Below are 19,741 nucleotides of genomic sequence, written 5' to 3' on the forward strand. Positions count from 1 at the left end.
GTTTCTCATAACATGATATTAACTAAAACTAGAACTTTTATAGAATGCCTCCACTATCAGCTCGTTATCAGAGGAGAGAAGCCGCGCGCAGACGTAGGCAGCAACGTTCCCAGGAAATGGCCGCCGCGATAGCCCAAGCCTTAAACCAAAACAATAACCACTCTGGTTACAATATTAAATCCTTTAATGCGGGTAACCCTCCGAAATTCAAAGGACTTGAAGGAGCCACCATAATGCTCCAGTGGCTCGAGAAAATTGAAAACACTTTTCTCCATACCCATTGCCCTCCAAACCAACGAACCTTATACGCCTCAAGTGTCCTGGAATCTAGAGCGCTTACTTGGTGGAACGGAGTAGCTCATGCGCGTGGCGCAGAGGTTGCTTCTAGCATGCTCTGGGAGGAATTCAAGGAACTTCTGACGCGAGAATTCTGCCCTCCCAACGAAGTCAAGCGCCTTGAGGAGGAATTCTGGAACTTGAAGCAGTACAGTGGCGAAGCGCGCGAGTACGCGACGCGCTTCCACGAACTAAGTTTGCTTGTCCCTCACCTTGTTACCCCTTCCCGCCGAGCCATCGAAAAATTTCTTGGGGGTCTTCCCATGGAAATTCAAGATTCTGTATGGGCGAGAAACCCAGTAACCCTCTCTGACGCCATCGAGTTGGCCGCTGTGCTCAGCGACAACCATGTCAGAGCAGGAACCCTGTTCCTGCGGGGAACTGAAAAGACCAAACCCACCAAGACTGACCCAGAACCAACAGAAACCAAGCCAGAACCCTCAAACCATAAACGAAGGCGCAAAACCAATCATCAAGCTTACGCGCTTACTAACCCACTCGTTGTCCAGCAACCCCTTTACCAACCTCCAGTATACGCGCCTAACCCACTGTCTACCTACCCAACTCCCCCTGTAGTCCATAACTATGCCTTAACTAATCCTGCACTCCCTACCCCGCCAACTAAGAAACCCTACACAGGAAATCAGCCCTTCTGCCCAACCTGTAAATTTCATCACCCAACTCAAGCCTCGTGTAGGCAATGTAACCAATGTGGCCGCGCTGGTCACTCTGCTGAGTACTGTAGAGTCCCTCCCGCCAACCCAATGGTGCAAACACCACCAACCTACCCGCAGAACCCACAACCAACATACCAGAATCCCCAACCAAGATCGTGCTTTAACTGCGGTGATCCCAGTCATTTCCGGAACGCGTGCCCGAGGCTACAAGTACAGATTACGCAAGCGAATCCGGTGAACCAAATTTCGAACCAAGTGACGCGCTGACAAACTTTTAATATAACCGCGCACCAAGCGCAAGCGATTAATGACGTAGTTAATGGTACATTTTTTTTTAAACGGGCATTATGCATCTATACTTTTTGTTACTGGTGCCGATAGAAGTTTTATTTCTCGCGCGTTTGAGCAGAAGCTCGCGCGACCGCGCATTAACTTAAGGAAAACTTCTGTTGAATTGGCTAATGGCGAAACTATTTTAATAAACTTTATAATCATGGATTGCACGCTTAACCTTAATGAAAACGATTTTTTTTTTTTTTTTTTGATCGACCTTATCCCCGTACCTTTTCTTTGCGCATCCTACTTCGAGATAAATTTCGGGACGAAATTTCTTAAAGTAGGGGAGACTGTAACATCTGCCCGAATCCGACCCGACCCAGATACCCGTTTTCTGATCCGATTCTTTTTATGATTTAAAAATTAATTATAATCTTTATAAATCTAACCTTTAATAAATCTTTATGTATATATATATTTTTAAAAATGTTTCTTCCGCCTCTCCTTCCTCTTCTTCTCTTTTCTTTCCGCCGTCCCGCCTTCTTTTCTCTTGTCGCCATCCCCCCCCCCCCCCTTTGTTTAACCCTTGAGCCTTGAACCCCTTTTTCTCTTAACTCCTTGCTTGTCCTTTGGCTCTTCCCGCCTAAGGATGTCTGCGCAGCTCCACGCGCTAAACTCCTTACAAGGAAGCCTGCGTGAAGATTGACTGTTCCTGCGCTACGCGCTAGGAACTATAGTTCTTCCCGCGGCGCGCTAAGAATGATACTTCTCCGCGCGACGCGCTAAGAATTGTAGATCCTCCCGCGACACGCTGTAAATTTGTAGTTCTTCTCGCAGCGCGCTAAGAATTGTAATTCTTCCCGCGACGCGCTAAGGATTTATGTTCTTCCCGCGACGCGCTAAGGATTTCAGTTCGTTCCGCGACGCGCTAAGGATTTGTGGTTCTTCCCGCAGCGCGCTAAGGTTTGTCTGTGTCAGCCTTCTGTGTGTGCCTTCGCGCTCGCGCACTCAGCTTTCTCGCGCTAAGTCTTGTGTCTTTTATCTTGATTTATCCAGCCGTTTACCTTTGGTGATATCTTATCTTTTGGGCTGTTGACCTAACTTGCTTTGTGTCTGAAAAGTTACTTTCGGCGCAGCATGCGCGTCAATCCTATTGGTTGACAGAAAAAGGTGACTGACAATATCTTTTGAGATCTTCTTTTCCTTATCTTGAACAGTGTTTGCCTGACATATCCCATGTGCTGTGAACAGTAACCTGACAGCTTTTTCCCCTTTTCCTGCTGCCATATCTTTTGCTTAGATTTGGTGAGATATTTTCCCCTTTTTCCGGGATTGTGTTCCCTAGGGTTTGCCTATTTATACCCAGCCATTTTTCTTTAACATTTCACACACAGACACTTAATCTCTTCTCCTTCTCCCTGCTGAAGATCCTCGCAGCGCAGCCGTCAACATAAATCCAGCTCTCCTTGCCTCTGTTTTTCTTTCTCTTCTTTTCTGCCCAGATCTCGGTTAGTAAATGTTTATAATTTGTTTAAGTAAATCGATGCATATTACCTATGGTTAGTTATAATCAAGACACTAAAACCAATCGTTAAACCGATAATCTTATTTATAGGTTAACTTTGCTTGTTTGGTTCTTGCTTTAATTATCTTCATCGCACCGTTTATCATGTGAGTTATCTCGTACCTAATCCCTTTTTATTTTTAATGTTTTGGGATGTTCATGTGTTCATACAAACTTAGAGTCTTAAACTGTTTATGAACTTTAGTCGCGCAGTATCCCATGTGTTGAGGATGTTTACTTGGCTGTTATTTGTATGTGTGTATCATTAACCGCTTTGTTCGGCCTATTCCGAAGTTTTCATGGATCCATTGGATGAACACGGGAGACCTATCGTTTACGGTTTTTCTTTGTTTACACTTGCACTGATGTTTTCTCGTTTTTGTGCTTAATTGGGAGCACGGATTGAACTATGAGCTATGATCTATCTTAGGCTTGATCACAATCTGATTACACCCTTGCTAAACTCTAGACATACACGTGTTGCGCGCAGATTTACCGTATTGCATTAAACTTGATTTCTCACCAACACGCAAGTGTTTGACGTTTATTTTAACACATGTTCAGGTTTGCAGTAGCTGTTTTGGAGCTTGAGGTCACGTAGGAAGTTTTCTTTTATTTTGGACCTAGATTAAAATGTATCAAGACAAGTATATGTTGATCGAATACTTTGCTTTATAATATAATGATTTTTGTTGATTTATGTTATCTTGTGTTGCGCTGCGCGCGCGCGATAAATGTGTATTAATAAATATTGACACCCAATAGTGTCACGGGTAATGAAACAATATGTGGCGCCCCGATGTATAATCCGCCTTTGGTCGGGGTGTGACACAATGGACAATCCTCAAATGCATACGAGAGGAAGATGAATCTCTGCCAAACTTCATCACTCGCTTCAACTCAAAGAAGCTAAGTTTGGGCAATATCAGCGAAGATCTTGTTCGCGCTGCCTTCATCCAGGGCGCACATGACCCAGAGCTCATCCGCACCCTAACGGGTAAAGATGGCATGCCATCCACATGGGATGGCATCATGACAGCAGCAAAACGCTATGCGGAAACGGAGAAGCAACTGGGTAGAGCTCTCCCACAGAGCACAAACCTCTACACTCAGAAGACGAGAGAGGACAACGTCCTCACCGCCAGACTAAATAAAAAGCGAAAGCTAGGCATTTGGCAGTCAAGGGTAAACTTTGACACCTCATCCGGCTTGCAACATCGAGTGGGCGGAAGGGATAATGTACAGCCGCACCGAAACTCCAGATGGACGCCACTCACCAAAAGCGTCACTGAGATATTCGCCACTGAAGAGCTCCCGTGGCCAAAACCTCCGATAATCCGACATCGTCACGATGCTGATCGGAGCAAATACTGTGACTTTCACAAGACAAAGGGCCACAACACTGAAGAATGCATAGATGTAAAAGACATGGTCGAAGCATTTGTCAGAGATGGGACGCTCGCGCACCTCGTGGCGCAATAAAGGCTGAGCAGGCGGATGCGTGTAGAACCCCAGCTGGGGAAAACGAATAAAAATTCCAGCTTCAACATTGAGACTACATGCTGCGTAAAGAACGAGATCCCGAACCAGGTGCGTATCGGCTCGATGGCGCTCCCATCCCAACATGGAAGGGAGCTCATTTACACAGTTTGCATGTAAATCAATTCCAATTTGTAAAGAAAAGGCCAAGAGCCACTTCTAATGGAAATGATTCTCTTTTAAGAACATCGAAGCTGATGATTTTACATTTAATACTTTTCTGAACACTAATATGCCGGTTTTCACCGCATAATTACGTGAAGTCATTGCATGGGAAGGCGGTCCTACCCGCACGAACCCAAAAAACGTGACAAACCTTCACGCAACCGCGCGTCGAACGGTTAAACTATGCAACACTGGTGACGGCATTCACATTACGTGAAGTCGTTGCGTGGGAAGGCGGTCCTACCCGCACGAACCCAATAACGTGACAAACCTTCACGCAACCGCGCGTCGAACGGTTCAAAACAAAATTCTTAAAAAGGAAAACCTACACGCAGGTCAGATAAGGGTAAAGTTTTGCCATCCTACTAAGTGCAAGTGACGGTTCTACCCGCACAATCACGAAAGAGGAAGCAAGACTTCCTGTTATCAACCACGTTCAAAGGTTAACTTATCCTCAAAAGGTGAGAAACCCACACGCAGGTCAGATAAGGGTAAAGTTTTGCTATCCTACTAAGTGCAAGTGACGGTTCTACCCGCACAATCACGAAAGAGGAAGCAAGACTTCCTGTTATCAACCACGTTCAAAGGTTAACTTATCCTCAAAAGGTGAGAAACCCACACGCAGGTCAGATAAGGGTAAAGTTTTGCCATCCTACTAAGTGCAAGTGACGGTTCTACCCGCACAATCACGAAAGAGGAAGCAAAACTTCACACCTATTATCAACCACGTTCAAAGGTTAACTTATCCTCAAAAGGAGAGAAAAACCTACACGCAGGTCAGATAAGGGTAAAGTTTTGCCATCCTAAGTGCAAGTGACGGTTCTACCCGCACAATCACGAAAGAGGAAGCAAAACTTCCTATTATCAACCACGTTCAAAGGTTAACTTATCTTAATGCCTTAGAAATTTCGAAAAGGAAAACCTACACGCAGGTCAGATAAAAGTTAAAGTTTAGCCATCCTACCAAGTGCAAGTGACGGTTCTACCCGCACAATCACGAAGGAGGAAGCGAAACTTTAACACATTATCAACCACGTTCAAAGGTTCTTATTCTAAACACTTGGAAAATTGCTAATTTAAACTAAGTATGCAAGTCATAAGTTTATAAAGCAAGGAACCCAAAGAAGGAAATAACAATCTTATACGCAAAAAGATTAATATTTCAAAAATATATTACAAGAATGGCCGGGTAACTACCCGCCTAAAAGAAAAAAAAAAAAAAAAAGCTATACAAGTCTATCTTAGCAATGGGAAGGGATCTTCAGGATCAAGCTTCAGGGCCGCTTCCACTTGGACCCGCTCCGTCAGAAGAACGGGGTGGTTCGAGGAACGCTTTGAGGACAGCTAACCCATCATCAGCAGCAGCTACTTCGTCCACCTTCTCCACCACTGGATGCGGGAAGGCGGCGTATTGATTCAATGCTTGGTCATAAATGGCTTCGGTATCCACATCGAACAAAGGGAAGTTGGAAGGCGGGACGCCTTTCTCAACAAACCCTAGACCAAGCAGGAAGCCGGCCTTTTCCCCATCCTCATGAGAAGCGTTGAGGGCTGCGGTCATAGCATCATCGTAAGAGGTCTCTGAAAAGACCCGACGCACAACCTACAAAGAAAAAACACAAGTATTAGAACCTTTTCTTACAAAAGAAAAGCGTGAAGATAAAACTAAACATACCTGAGGCAACGCTTCTCGAAGAAGCCATTGGAGGGCAGCTTGAGCTTCTTTATGGGCGCGTTCGGCTTCGCTCTTGTTAAGGTTGGCAAGTAAAACTTCCTTTGCGGCAGCCTCTTCGACGCCCTTAAGCCTCCGCTCGGTGTGGTCAAGCACCCCCCTCTGGTCCAGGATTTCCTGGAGTTTCTTGGCATCTTCCATTGCCAAGGCATCATGAGCGCGTTGGAGAGCCTCTAATTTGCCTTTCAGCTCCTCATTCTCCACACGCAAAGGCTCAGCAACGGCTTCAGCCTTGGCAGCCCTCTCGGTTGCGTTTCGCGCAGTCTCCCTGGCCAGCCGAAGCTGTTTATTCAAAGCTTGGGCAGCCTTGGAGCGGGCCTCGAGTCGCGCCTGAACTTCAACCTCGAGGGCCTTGAAGGCCTTCTCCTTGTCGGCGGCAGCTGCCGCCAGCTGTTGGTTCTCCTCCCGAAGAGCACGCGCCTCAGATATGTCCTTGGCGCGAGCTGCTTTCAACTTGTCGTTTTCACGACAAAGCAGCTCGACGCGCGGCTGCATCCGGGCCTGGAGAACCCGAAGCTCATTAGTTAGCCTACCCTCCTGGTAGCTAACCATGGCTTCCCCCAACGCACCCGGAGGAGCAGCGTGGCGAGCCCAGTCCACGCACTCCACAGGTGTGCGAAGGGTTGTTCCTCGGCGTATGTTCCATCGAGGAACATACACTTCATTGGAATCCGACACTGCAAAACAAACAAAAGCAGTAAGGAAAAGATGATAAAAAACATAAGGGAAAAAGAAAGGAACCCTACGCACCTGTAGGGTCAATGACAGGCCGATAGCCGCCAAACCCATCACCTGAACCTAAAGGAAATCCATCCAACAGGTCAGGCAGACGGGAAGGTGGCAAAAATCGACGGGAAGCCCTGCGCGTACCTGATGGTCCGGCCATCGGTGCCGATGGCGCGGGCATGGCGGCAGCCGCCGTGGTCGCCGTTGTGGTCGCCGCCGTGGTCGCCGCCTTGTAAGCAGCAGCAGTAACCGCCGGCTCTGTGAAGGATGCTGTAAAAATCGCACTCACAGCCGGCAGTGACGTCATCTCTGCCGGAACAGTTGGCTCAAAGGAATGAGCAACTGGACCAGCGGATGCAGGCGCAGGCGCCTGGGTCGACGCCTCAGGAAGGCTGACCGAGCCTACCGTCATTGGCGGGGGGATACTCCCCTGCGCTTCACCCCGGAATGCGTCAACACCCACGCCTGCACAAAGAAGAAAGTGTTAGATAAATTTATAGTGATAAATCTGCAGACATTATGATTGTACTTACGGGTTTTCTTGACCCTGAACGTACGGACGGGCGGGGAGGAACCCGATGGAGCCGGCCTCTTGGTACCGGTCACCGTCGTCTTCGTTGGTTCTCCGGAGGTAACGGTCGTAGCCTCCGGAGTAGTGGTCTCCTCACCACCGGGCTTCCCCGCCACCTCTTCACTATCTGACTCTGAGTCAGAGAGAACCACTGGATCAGCTGTGGAGGCCTTCTCCTTCCCCTTCACGCCGGCAGCAGCCTTCTTCTTCCGCACAAGGGGAGGACCATCTGCGGATTCCTCAGAAGAAGACAGGATGTAAGGATTTCCAGCAACGGGTACAGCATTGAGGGGTTCAGGATAGAATATCTCCTTACCTGGCCGCCGGTGGCTCAGGATCTCTTGGCCCGGCGGATAGACCTCCACAAACCTATCCGCCGTTTGCTCCAGGATGGGCAACTCATTGTCGTCCAGAGCACGAGTGCCCACCCGCACGGGACTGTCAGCTTCCCGCGGGAACAGGAGCGACTCCAAATTATTCCCCTCTGAAAGAAAAAGAAACAGTTAGAAAATTAACTAATATCAGCAAGAAAGACAAGACATACCATAAGGAATAGAGTTCAAACCATATTCAAGAAGGATGGGAAACCGGGACGCATCCTTCCATACCCGGCTCATCCCCAGCAGCACCATCCCGGACTCCGCAAACCGGTAAACCGGAGATTGGACCCGGGATATCTTCGCGAACCATTCCGCCTCCTGGTAGCTGGAAGCGTGAAGGCTCGGAAGCGCTTGACCCTTCTTGAACTTCATAGCAATGGGGATGGCGCGGGCAGAGATGTAGAAGAACTCCCGCTTCCACGATCGGAGACTGCGCTCGGTCACGCAGATCTTCAAACCCTTAATACGGGTTGTCAGGGTGTACCACCCCTGGACGCACCTCCAAGTATAAAAGGTCATTAGGCGGTCCACGTAGGGCTCAATACCCAGAATCCGACACACCCACTAGAAAGGCCGGACCTTGGCAATCGCCATCGGATGCACCTCGGTCAGGTGCACCCCGTGCCTCTCCAGGACACGGTACACAAACTTTGTCAATGGGAACCTAAGGTTCCCATAAACAAAGAATGCAGCATATACCCCGATCTTGCCACTGGGGGCATCGTACACAGTCTGGTGGGATTCAGGAAACTCAGGCTCGAGAGACTCGAGCATGAACTTCCTGACGATGTACTGGTACTGATCGACAGGTAGAGCACACTGGCACTCGCCAGCAGTACTCCTATCGTCGGCTACAGCTTCAGCATCATGAGAAGACATTTTTGCAGAAAGAAGAGTGATTTCGGGAAAATGCTTGCCTGAAAAAGGGGAGTATTTGCCGGAAATCACTAAGAAGAAGAAGAAGAGAGGTGAAAGTGTGGATTACAAAGAGGCCTCTCCCCCTTTATATACTAATCGCAATTAATGCGGTGAATTTAATGCGGAGGAGAGAGAAATCGAAGGTGCAATGAAACTATGACACGTGGCAAAAAGCAGGCTGGCAACAGCTGTTGACAGGACGTGTGCCAGTAATTTCGCGGCCACGCGCCCGAAAAATCGTGCCCACGCGCCAGGAAAAGCGTCTGGAATGACCATGTTCTGTCACGTCACCATAACTTCCGGCACGTCCTGACACAGTCAGAAGAAACCGTCGCACGACGTTTCAGAGGTTTGGACTGTTCTTATCTTTTCACCAACTCTTCAAATTTCAAAATTCAAAAAATTTGAAAATATTAAAAGGTAAGCGGGAAAATACCCCTTACCCCTTGGCAAACAAGTAACCGTAAGACGGATGCGGGTACAGTGTAAAGGCAAAACCCTTCACATACCTAGCACCCGCAGGGAATTGAAGCCAAATAAACCTTGGCAAACAAGTAACCGTAAGACGGATGCGGGTACAGTGTAAAGGCAAAACCCTTCACATACCTAGCACCCGCAGGGAATTGAAGCCAAATAAACCTTGGCAAACAAGTAACCGTAAGACGGATGCGGGTACAGTGTAAAGGCAAAACAATTCACATACCTAGCACACGCAGGGAATTAAAGCCAAATAAACCTTGGCAAACAAGTAACCGTAAGACGGCCGCGGGTACAGTGTTAAGGCAAAACCCTTCACATACCTAGCACCCGCAGGGAATTGAAGCCAAGTATTCCTCGGCAACCAAGTAACTACAAGACGAGTGCGGGTACAGTGTAAAGGCAAAACCCTCCACATACCTAGCACCCGCAGGGAATTGACGCCAGGAATACCTTGGAAGTAAAGTAACCGTAAGACGAGCGCAGGTACAGTGTCAAGGCAAAACCCTTCACATACCTAGCGCTCCGCTGGGAATTGAAACCAAGAAGGATCTTCTGGGCAATGCTAGCGGAAACGGAAATAACATCCCTGCATAGCGGGAACGTCAAGAACTACGTTGTTTGAAGCTCCAGGATGGAATTGGTGGTCTTAACATAATTGATCACTATGTTCAAAACTACCAAAACCTCATGGAAAATCCATACAACGGGGACTCAATGCTCCTGACTGGCGAGGAGGTTACACACCTACCCGCATCATACCCAAAGACCAAGCAGGAAACTCGGGCATTTCTGCAAGTGACAAGGACTTCCGCGGAAAGAATCCCCATGGAAAACCTTACAAAACCCTTTTCAAAACCCTTTGCTCAAAGTCCAAAAGTTCACCTCACTTTATTAAACACGCGTGAGAAGAACATTGGACTGGGGGGACTTGAAGAGGTAGGTCCCAGTAGAGCCCATTTGGTCCCGCAAGACTCACCTTAAACAGGGACGTCTGCGCAAAAACCAACTGGATCCGCAGGACCAACCATGCTCAGAGACGTGACGTCCTTACGCGCAGTACGCAAGCTGTTCCCGCAGGAAATGCCTCCCATGGTGGACTCCGCCTGTTCCCGCAGCCTCGGATACAAGCCATGAGGGAAGGCCACCCGCGCAGCATGGCTACACGCACAAGGCACTTAGCTCTCGATCATTCAGTGTCACCTGAAGGAATGAGCCAAGCCGGGAGCAATCCCGCACAGAGGCGGGAGGGGGAATACTCCCGCCCAAATAAGCCAGTCCGTATACTGAAGGATCTTTTACTGTACCTGACGAGGTATGGGCGAAAGATCTGATCAGAGATACGACAGCTCACTGATACAGTATGGCGAGCAGCATGCTCCTGTACTGTATCACTATTAGCCGCTGCCTACTCACCAACTACTGCCATACCACGTGCGTAGCCGTCAGTTGGTGGAACAGGAATAGTATACAGCAGGCCTGGTCACTATCAGCCGCTACCTACCCACCAACTACCAGCAGGGCACGTGCGTAGGCTACTGTTGGTGGAACAGGAACACTGTTGCAGCCGGCCATACCTCTTTGGAAACCTACCTTCGGCTATAAATACCCCAAATGGTATGATCATCGACACATTACATTATCATATTATCATCATAATATACCTGATATCTGCTCTAGCAATCTCTTAATATACTTTTATATTTAAAGAGCAATCTAGTCTGATTCTCACGCCGGAGGGTGGTCACAAGGAGGAACCCCCCCTTCTCAGTGACGAGCTCACGGTGTCTGTTTTGCAGGTTATCAGAAGAACCATCTTCCAAGGGTCTAACCCCTCGTGGGAAACAGCTATCTAACCCCCAGGTTACTAGTAATCTGCCCGGGGTTCTGTTAGTGTTTCTTCATTAACCTAGAATATTCGGGGTGTTACCCAGCCTGGAGCTGGTCATACCATACTTTTTCAACACCAATTAGCGATTTTAAATTAGTAAAGCTGATTCAAACAATCTAAACCGGAGTAAATAAGTCGAAAGTTCACTCGTAAATTATTTAATTGAAACCGACTTGATGGTAAAGGAGCCACCTCAACCTAGCCCCCGGCTGTTAAATAATTTGAGTTCAAGCTTTTCTTTGTCCCGACTCCATTTTTCGCTACACGTTTTAGAAACATGGGAAATTAAATGTTGTGAAACCTAAGCTTGGTCTTCATTTGATAATTTGATACACATTAACCAATACATATATCACCAACTTATGGTCTACTTCTAGAAGATTTGGGTTCTCAATGGAAACCTAAGCTCGGTCTTCATTTTGTGACACTTTGGGTGAATTGGATATTGGCAATTAGGGTTGCTCATGAGTCAAGCCCGAGTCGAGCCATGGTTGTTTCGAGTTCGGGCTTGAAATTAAACGAGGCAACTTAGCTAGGCTATAGCTCGATTTTGAAGTTAAATGAGCTTAAGATCGAGTCAATGAGCCGACCCTGGGTTGATTTTGGCTTGGTCACAAAAATGATCAAAATCAGCTTAGGATATTTCAAATCAACTCTTTATAGCTAGTTTTATTCGAGTTTTTATCGAGCGAGCCTTGAGCTTTTTGAACAACCCTTTTGGCAATGAAAGATTTGAGCTAGGTCTTACGAGGTTATTAGTTCGAATCCCGAGCTCACCCAGGGTTTAGTCCCACTGTGTGTTACACTATAGAGTTCTGCTCCTGTAATGTTAAAACTAGGGGTGTTCTTCGGGTTCGTTTTTCGGGTTTCAAAGTTTTAAATCTTGACTCGAAACCCAACTCGAATCTCTCACAGGTTTTTTGGGTTCGGGTAATTCGTGTTCGGGTTTTTTCGGGTTGGGTTAATCGGGTTTCGAGTATCCTAAAAAACAAACAAACAAAAGAAAAAAAAACACAAAAACAAAAAAAAAAATAAAAAACTACAATGATAAAATTAAAACAACATATTCTTCTTTGCTTAAATAATCAAATAACAAAACAACATAACTTGATAAAACAATTCAAAAGAAGAGTAAACTAACTCGAGCCTTAATCGTATTCAATCGGACGTGATTTGGTTGTTCGATTTCGGTTGCTATTAGTAATAAAAGGAAAACATAAATTAATAATAAACAATCGATCCATAATAGATAGAATGACAACAGTTGATTAGAGCTAGATTATGATAACTTTAGTGGCTAAGACTGGACTTATTATACATAAAAATATATTTAATTTTAAAACTAGAAGTTTCTTCGGGTTGACCCGAAACTTATAAATCAAACCCGAGAACCAACCCAAATTACTTCGGTTCGGGTACAGGTTTTTTCGGGTCGGATTTCGAATAAAAGTGATAGTCCTGGTTAAAACGACTGGTAGTATGGTTTTCCAGCGAAACGCCAAAACCAAACTCTGTGACTGTAATGTAATATTGGTGGAAGGCTAGTGACGGAGACTGACTGATGAGGTTAAAGTTTGCGAGAAAAGCAATTCTCAGCAGAGCAGTGATCGTTCGAACTATTCGATTTGAATCATTGTTTCTAGATTAGATAGTGGAACCATGGGAGCTAATCCCGAGCTTCAAAGCCTGTTTCCTGAGAAAAAACCCCTTTCGTTCCAATTGGTATCATTTCTAAACCCTAATTTTTAATATTCACTTTAAGGATTTGGACTTGGTGGTTACTGTGACTTCTTATAGTTAGGTTAGGTTCAATTCTATATGTTTTGTGCACCTGTGTTTATTCATGCTCATTATCAAACCCTAATTTGATAATTAAAACTTAAAAAATTACTAACACCAGCATCAACGATTTACGAAAGTAGGAAACTGTTCCGGTTACACTTCCTTTAGCGAGTTGCTGTTTGAATCAACGGCGACATTGCCTCCAGGATATTTCGGTTCATATCATTACTTCTGCCCCGAAAAACGACTTGTTCTCTTTGTTAGTGACCCCAAGAGAGAAGGAGTTTCAGGATACGTTGTCGGTCGTCTCCTCTTTGTTAGTCCCGGGTTCTGTGGTTTCTTGTTGATCCTGCTCACCGTCTCCGGTTTCCTCAAACAAGACTCTTTTTATCGTCCATCTAAGCCTTGATCGCTTGGATATTCTCCTTTAGAGAGTCTAAATGACGTGGAGATTGTTGCTAATTGAACAATGAGTGCATCCTGCTGATCTGTTGATGGTGGAATCGGAATCATCTTCTCATCAGGGGAAATCCGGCGGTGATTTTTTAGGTTCGCCACATCGTCTTGGAGGGTCTGCAGGGCTTCAAAACGAGTGGCTATGCGGTTCTCTTCGTCTACATAAACGTGATTTGTATTGAACAAGCCTTTACTAATGATTTACTCGAGGCAATAGTTCCGATACATAATATAAAACTTCTGTTTTGGAAAAAGGGTATTAAAACTGAGTGTTGAACAAAACATTATTGCTGATGTTTGACATAAAAATATGATGTCAAAAGAAAAATTGAGTTGTGTTTGAATTAATATTACCACCTTATAAGACTGATAAATAAATCACATTATATCAATGTCAAAACATTGGTTTATATTATAAACATTTACCAAAAACAAAACTTTATGCGTTTTCTTTGATGGCAATCCATTTTTTAATAACTTGAGAATCTGATTTTAGCCTATTAGGTCACTATATCCAGTTTTTGTGTGAATACCATCAACATGTTCCTTCTTTCTTTTTAGCGATTGCTTTGGTTGGAGATGCAAGTTAAGGGAATTAATAAGACATAAGCATGGGCATATATGTTGGGCCTTTATGTTGTTTGCTTTATAAACTTTTTTTCTCTTTCCATCTCAAAAATACATTGATTGACCTCTTATGTAGTTTAATAAAAGTACTTGACAGCTGATCATATACCTAAAATAACCCACAACACAATAAACTTTTGAAAACACGTGCTCCCAAGCAAAATATTAAATACATCCTATAATGATATCTAACGATAAATATGTTATATGTTCCAAGTAACTGCAGCCTCTATAATATTTTACTATTTTGTGCTATAGATGATTTTGATGTTAATTTTTACTATTTAGTGCTATAGTAAATTACAGAATGGATTTGTTGCTGGGTGCTAGAAAAGTAAATGGTTTTGTAATTTATATCTGAGATTCTTCGATTTTTGGGTTTGGTTTTATAGGTGCCTTGATTACAGCTGGCGTGCTGACAGCCGGTTTGATTAGCTTTAAGCAAGGGAACTCACAGTTGGGTCAAACATTAATGAGGGCTCGTGTAGTGGCTCAGGGTGGAACCGTTGCACTCATGGTTGGCACTGCAGCCTACTACGGGGAGAAATTTTGACGGGCGTTACTCCTTTCAGAGAATCTGCATTCGCGTGTTTTTAATGCTGTTTTTTCTTCATATGTGCTGTTAAACCGATGAATAGTTCTTTTATTAAAAATTGAAATATGGGCTGTAAAAACATTTGATTTGAATCCAAAAAAGGTAATAACACAGGCTTAAGACAATCAGTGACTTATGTTTTTCACACAGTAGTGTGTGTGTGTGTGTGTGTGTGTGTGTGTGTGTTTTTCCTCTTTAGAAATTAGAGTTGGTTAATGAAATCTTGTAAGCATGAAGGTTATTAGTTGGAACCTTTGCCTCCATGTTTTCAAGGGTACAAACTCATTTCTAAGAAATGTTGTGCATTGATAATTTTTAACTGTTTGGTTGCTAGAAAGCTGAGCTGTCAACCCCGCCCAAGCTCCTCTGGGTAGAGGTGCACAAAATACCCGGTTCCGGGCTTGACCCGGTGTACTCGACCTGGAACCGGTTCCTACCCGTACCCTACCCGTAGGTACGACCCGGTATTAGATTTCTTCCTTTACCGGAACCGTAACCGACCCGGACCCGCCGGAACTGGAACCAAAAATACCTGGTTAGATACCCGAATCGTTTCCTACCCGACCCGGTTTTGACTTTGTTGATCATATCGAAAATACCCGGTTTGTGTACCTCTATATCCGAGCTTGAGCTTGTTTTGAGATAAAGCTTGAAATGAGTTGAGCAAAGAAGAGTCGGTTTCACTCTTCTTTAGAATTGCTTTATCAAGTTATGTTGGTTTCTTATTTGATTATTTGCGTTACGAGTAAAGAAGAATATGCTTAATTTAAGCATTGTAGTTTTTAAAATTTTTTTGTCTTGTTTTATAGAATACTCGAAATCCGATTAACCTAACCCGGAAAAACCCGAACCTGTGAAAGATTTGGATTGAGTTTTGGGTCAAGATTTAAAACTTTAAAATTCGAAGAACCATACCTGAAAAACCCGAAAAATAAACCTGAGGACACAAACCATTAAACATTACATGGTTCCAACTGACACCATTTGACTCAACTGATGCTTCAATTTCACACCGGTTCTAGCCATCAGGGTCCACATCATGAGCCACTTTTTGTACTCACTCACCCAATCTTTATATAATAATATAATAATATGTCACCTCTGCCTTCATACTTGTGTCACTAGCAATCACCACACTTCAAGATTCACACACCCAAATTAGGGTTTTGTTTCAGCAGCAGCAAGGCTCAAGAATTGAAATTTAATTAAGTTTTTGTCACCATGTACACTTGTCTTTTAGCTTAATCCAGCTTGACCCACTTACTCTTCTTCTGAAATTTGTTAAATCTGAATGCAAAGTTTGAGGCTTTTTTGGATTTTAGCTTCTGGGTATGAATCTTTAACCATAATATGAGGTGGGCTTTTTTTGCTGCTGAAAAAAGTTTTTTTTTTTTTAAATTTATATTTTTAGGGTAGAAGTAGTACACAAAAGATCTGTTTAATGATGTTGTTTCTTGAAGAAAGATTGGTTTTTAGGCACACAAATGCTAAAGAAAATGGTGTTTCTAGATACCAAGAGTCCATGTCATCACCACCATTTAGTGTTTCTTTTTATAGAACATTAACCCCTTCATCACCATCATCACCATCATCATCAGGTGCTAAAATCAGTCCAACAGTTCTTTTCATTATAGTAATCTTGGCAGTCTTGTTTTTCATATCTGGTCTACTTCACTTACTCTTTAGATTCTTGACAAAACACAATTCCCGGTCGAATAATCGGTTTCCAGATGGTTCTCCATCTGATGCACTGCAAAGACAGCTTCAACAGCTGTTTCATTTGCATGATTCTGGTTTGGATCAAACATTCATAGATGCATTGCCTGTTTTCATGTACAATAAGGTTGTTGGTGCTAATGATTCATTCGATTGCGCCGTGTGTTTGTGTGAATTCTCAGAAAATGATAAGTTAAGATTACTCCCAACTTGCAGCCATGCTTTTCATATCAATTGTATTGATACATGGCTTTTGTCAAACTCAACTTGCCCCCTTTGTAGAAATACCCTTTTTGACCCCGGGTTTTCGATGGACAACCTGATTTTCGATTTTGATGATCCGCGTGAAGCAGATGAAAGTGGGATTTCTGCTGGTTTGAAAACAGTTGAAACCGAACAAGTCCTGGTTGAAAAGGGGGGGTTTTCCGTTAGGCTTGGTAAGTTTAGAAAGTTGAGTGAAAATGAAGGTGAAGGTCAAACCATAGGTGAAACCGTATGTGAAACGAGTAGTAGCAATTTAGATGCAAGAAGATGTTATTCGATGGGTTCTTATGAGTATGTTGTTGGTGACACTAATCTGCGGGTCCCACTGTTTCATTTGAGAGACTTGCAAGATGCAAGATTTGTGAAAAATGTTGAAAGAATTGATGATCATACGGTTGATGAAGATCTTGAAGGGAAAAAGATAAATCTTGGTGCAAAAACTGATAGTTTTTCTGTTTCCAAGATTTGGTTATGGTCTAAAAAGAGGAAATTTGCTAGTTCTTCTAGTGATCGGATGCATAATCCATCTTCGGTTGATATGGAATTGCCACGATTTGGTAGATTTCAAGGTACATGAAGAAGAATTGTTCCTTTTGAATCGCGTTTTTGTTTAGTTTTCATGAATGATTAGTCATATGTTCTTGCTACATTTTTGATAATATATTACATTCTAATGCAAGATTTCTAGCATAGAGATGTTCTTTAAATCTTTAATCATATACCCTAAATTTATGTTTAATTGTTTGTTATATATCGTGTACGCGGTTAAAGTTACGATTTTTTTCATGAGTTTGAAGCAAGATCTGCACAGGATGTTTGATTGTGGATTCTTTAGGTCAAAATGGTCAAATGTTAAAGATTCAAGATGCTTGTACTGTCAAGGCTGTAATGATTCATATTTTATCATACATGTTGGAATCTTGTAATTAAACAATTTAAGGGCAGCATAGGGCCAAAACTTGCTTTTGCTTTTGCTAAATCATCTTTTGCTTTCATCATAGCTTTTGTTGTTTGACTTACTTTTGTTCCCTGATTTTAACCATTTTATAGGAACATATCAATTGTCATTTCAAGTATATTTTCTAGTGATAACATTTAGGCCATGCGCAATTGTTAATGCTCCTTAAGGGGAGTATTCCGCTACACCATCATCACCGCCTTTTTTTTAAGTTAAAAACATGTGTAATGAATAACGCCCTTTCAATCAATACCAATACAAGACAGATATGTCCTTTATGATAAAAACGTCCGTGCTCTTATAACGCCTCATAATACCTCATTACACATGGCCTTAAAGAGTATATCATTTCCTTGTTTTTTTCTTTAAAATTAAATTCATCTTTAACTATCAAAACTATTTTTTTATAAATATAAAAACTTCAACCTTTCAAGAGTGGTCTAGACTCTAGCGTAATCACCTAATTCCTCTCTAGTCTCATATTTGAATATTGCTTCCGCTTGTTTTCTATCATGTCCTATTGAAGTCAACGTCTGGCAAAAACTGCAATTGTTTTAATCACGTTGGTATTGAGGAAGTTAACTGGGTTCGATGAGTTTTACAGTAATGGGCTCTCATCTTTTAAAACAATGCAACTAAATTATTCTATAGGTCGTTTAAGTATGTTAAATAACAAAAAAGGTTCCTAAATTTTTTTGTTTCTTCTATAAAATTGTTTAAATCTAGTAAAAACTGAACTAGATACATACATGTTTGAGTGATTGTAGGTTTGTTGTTTTGATATTAGATTAAAAAAAAGTTGCACAAGTCTAAAACATTTGTCTAAAGATATATTTACCAAAATTGAGGACACAACTAAAAGATCAAAGAAAATATGTGACTCACAACTAAAAGATGAAAGAAAATATGTTAGTCACATGTCAAAGTCGATAGTTAGATTGATACTTTTGGCGACTTGTTATACTTTATTGAAAACCAGATCTTATCCCCGTATTACGGGGGTTGTTTTACATTATTCGTTTTTAATATTTATATATGTATATTTGGATTTTAATTTTATTTATTGTAAGAAAGTTAAGAATTCATATACTTGAGGTTTGATGATAAAATGGTTTCACAAATAAATGATATGTTATAATCCGGTATAAAAGCTATCTGGGTTTGGTGATACTCATTACCCGTTTATTTTCATTATTATAAAATTGTTTCTTAATTATAAATAATATCTTTTTTATAATAATAGGATATTAACTTTTAGTATATCCCTATTTTATAAGATTTTCATATCAAATATTTGATGAGATTAATTTTTAATATAATGAGATGTTATAACCCGTTTGAGTGCTATCTGGGTTTGGTGAGACTTTTAACCATGAATTTGGGTCAATGCGTGAGAAGCCTTCATTTACAAATAAAGCAATCTGATGGCTTGAGAGAATAGTTGTTTTACATTTTTCGTTTTTTAATATTTATTTTTTGGATTTTAATTTTCTTTATTGTAAACAAGTTAATAATATACTTAGGGTTTGATAATGAAAGACTTTCATAAATAAATGATATGTTATAACCCGTTTAAAAGCTATCTGGATTTGGTGACCCATGACCCGCTTATGTTTTTTACTATAAAATTGTTTATTAATTATAAATAATATCTTTTTCTTTTTAAATTGGATATTAAATTTTAGCACATTCCTATTTTGTAGGATTTTCATATCAAATAATTGGTAAGATTAATTTTTAATTTAATGAGATGTTATAACCCGTTTAAGAGCTATCTGGTTTTGGTAAGACCCATACCCATGAATTTGAGTTAAATCAATGAGAGACCTACATTTAAAAATCAAGAAATCTGGTCGCTTTCATAAAAGAGGGAAGCTACCACATCGCGACACATAGAATTTTTGGGTTTTCGTTTATATATGTTATAGATAGTAATAGTTTTTCTTTCTTAATTAATTAAATTAAATTGAGCATTTTGTAACATCCCGAAATTTTTATATTGATAAATAAAAGAAAGTTATGTTTAGTAATTTCACGTTTTAGTTATTTAATGTCGAGTAAGGAACGGGTCTTGGGCTTAGTTATTTTATG

General features: G+C 42.3%; 1 pseudogene; it reads left to right on the forward strand.

Moving 5' to 3' along the window:
* Positions 1 to 16,138: 16,138 nt before the first annotated feature.
* Positions 16,139 to 17,370, forward strand: LOC143577922 (RING-H2 finger protein ATL46 pseudogene; annotated as a pseudogene).
* The last annotated feature ends 2,371 nt before the right edge of the window (positions 17,371 to 19,741 follow it).

Source organism: Bidens hawaiensis, unplaced genomic scaffold, assembly GCF_021521415.1.
Source record: "Bidens hawaiensis isolate Kalapana, Puna unplaced genomic scaffold, B.hawaiensis_p1.1 tig00028938_1, whole genome shotgun sequence".
Classification (NCBI taxonomy): Eukaryota; Viridiplantae; Streptophyta; class Magnoliopsida; order Asterales; family Asteraceae; genus Bidens; species Bidens hawaiensis.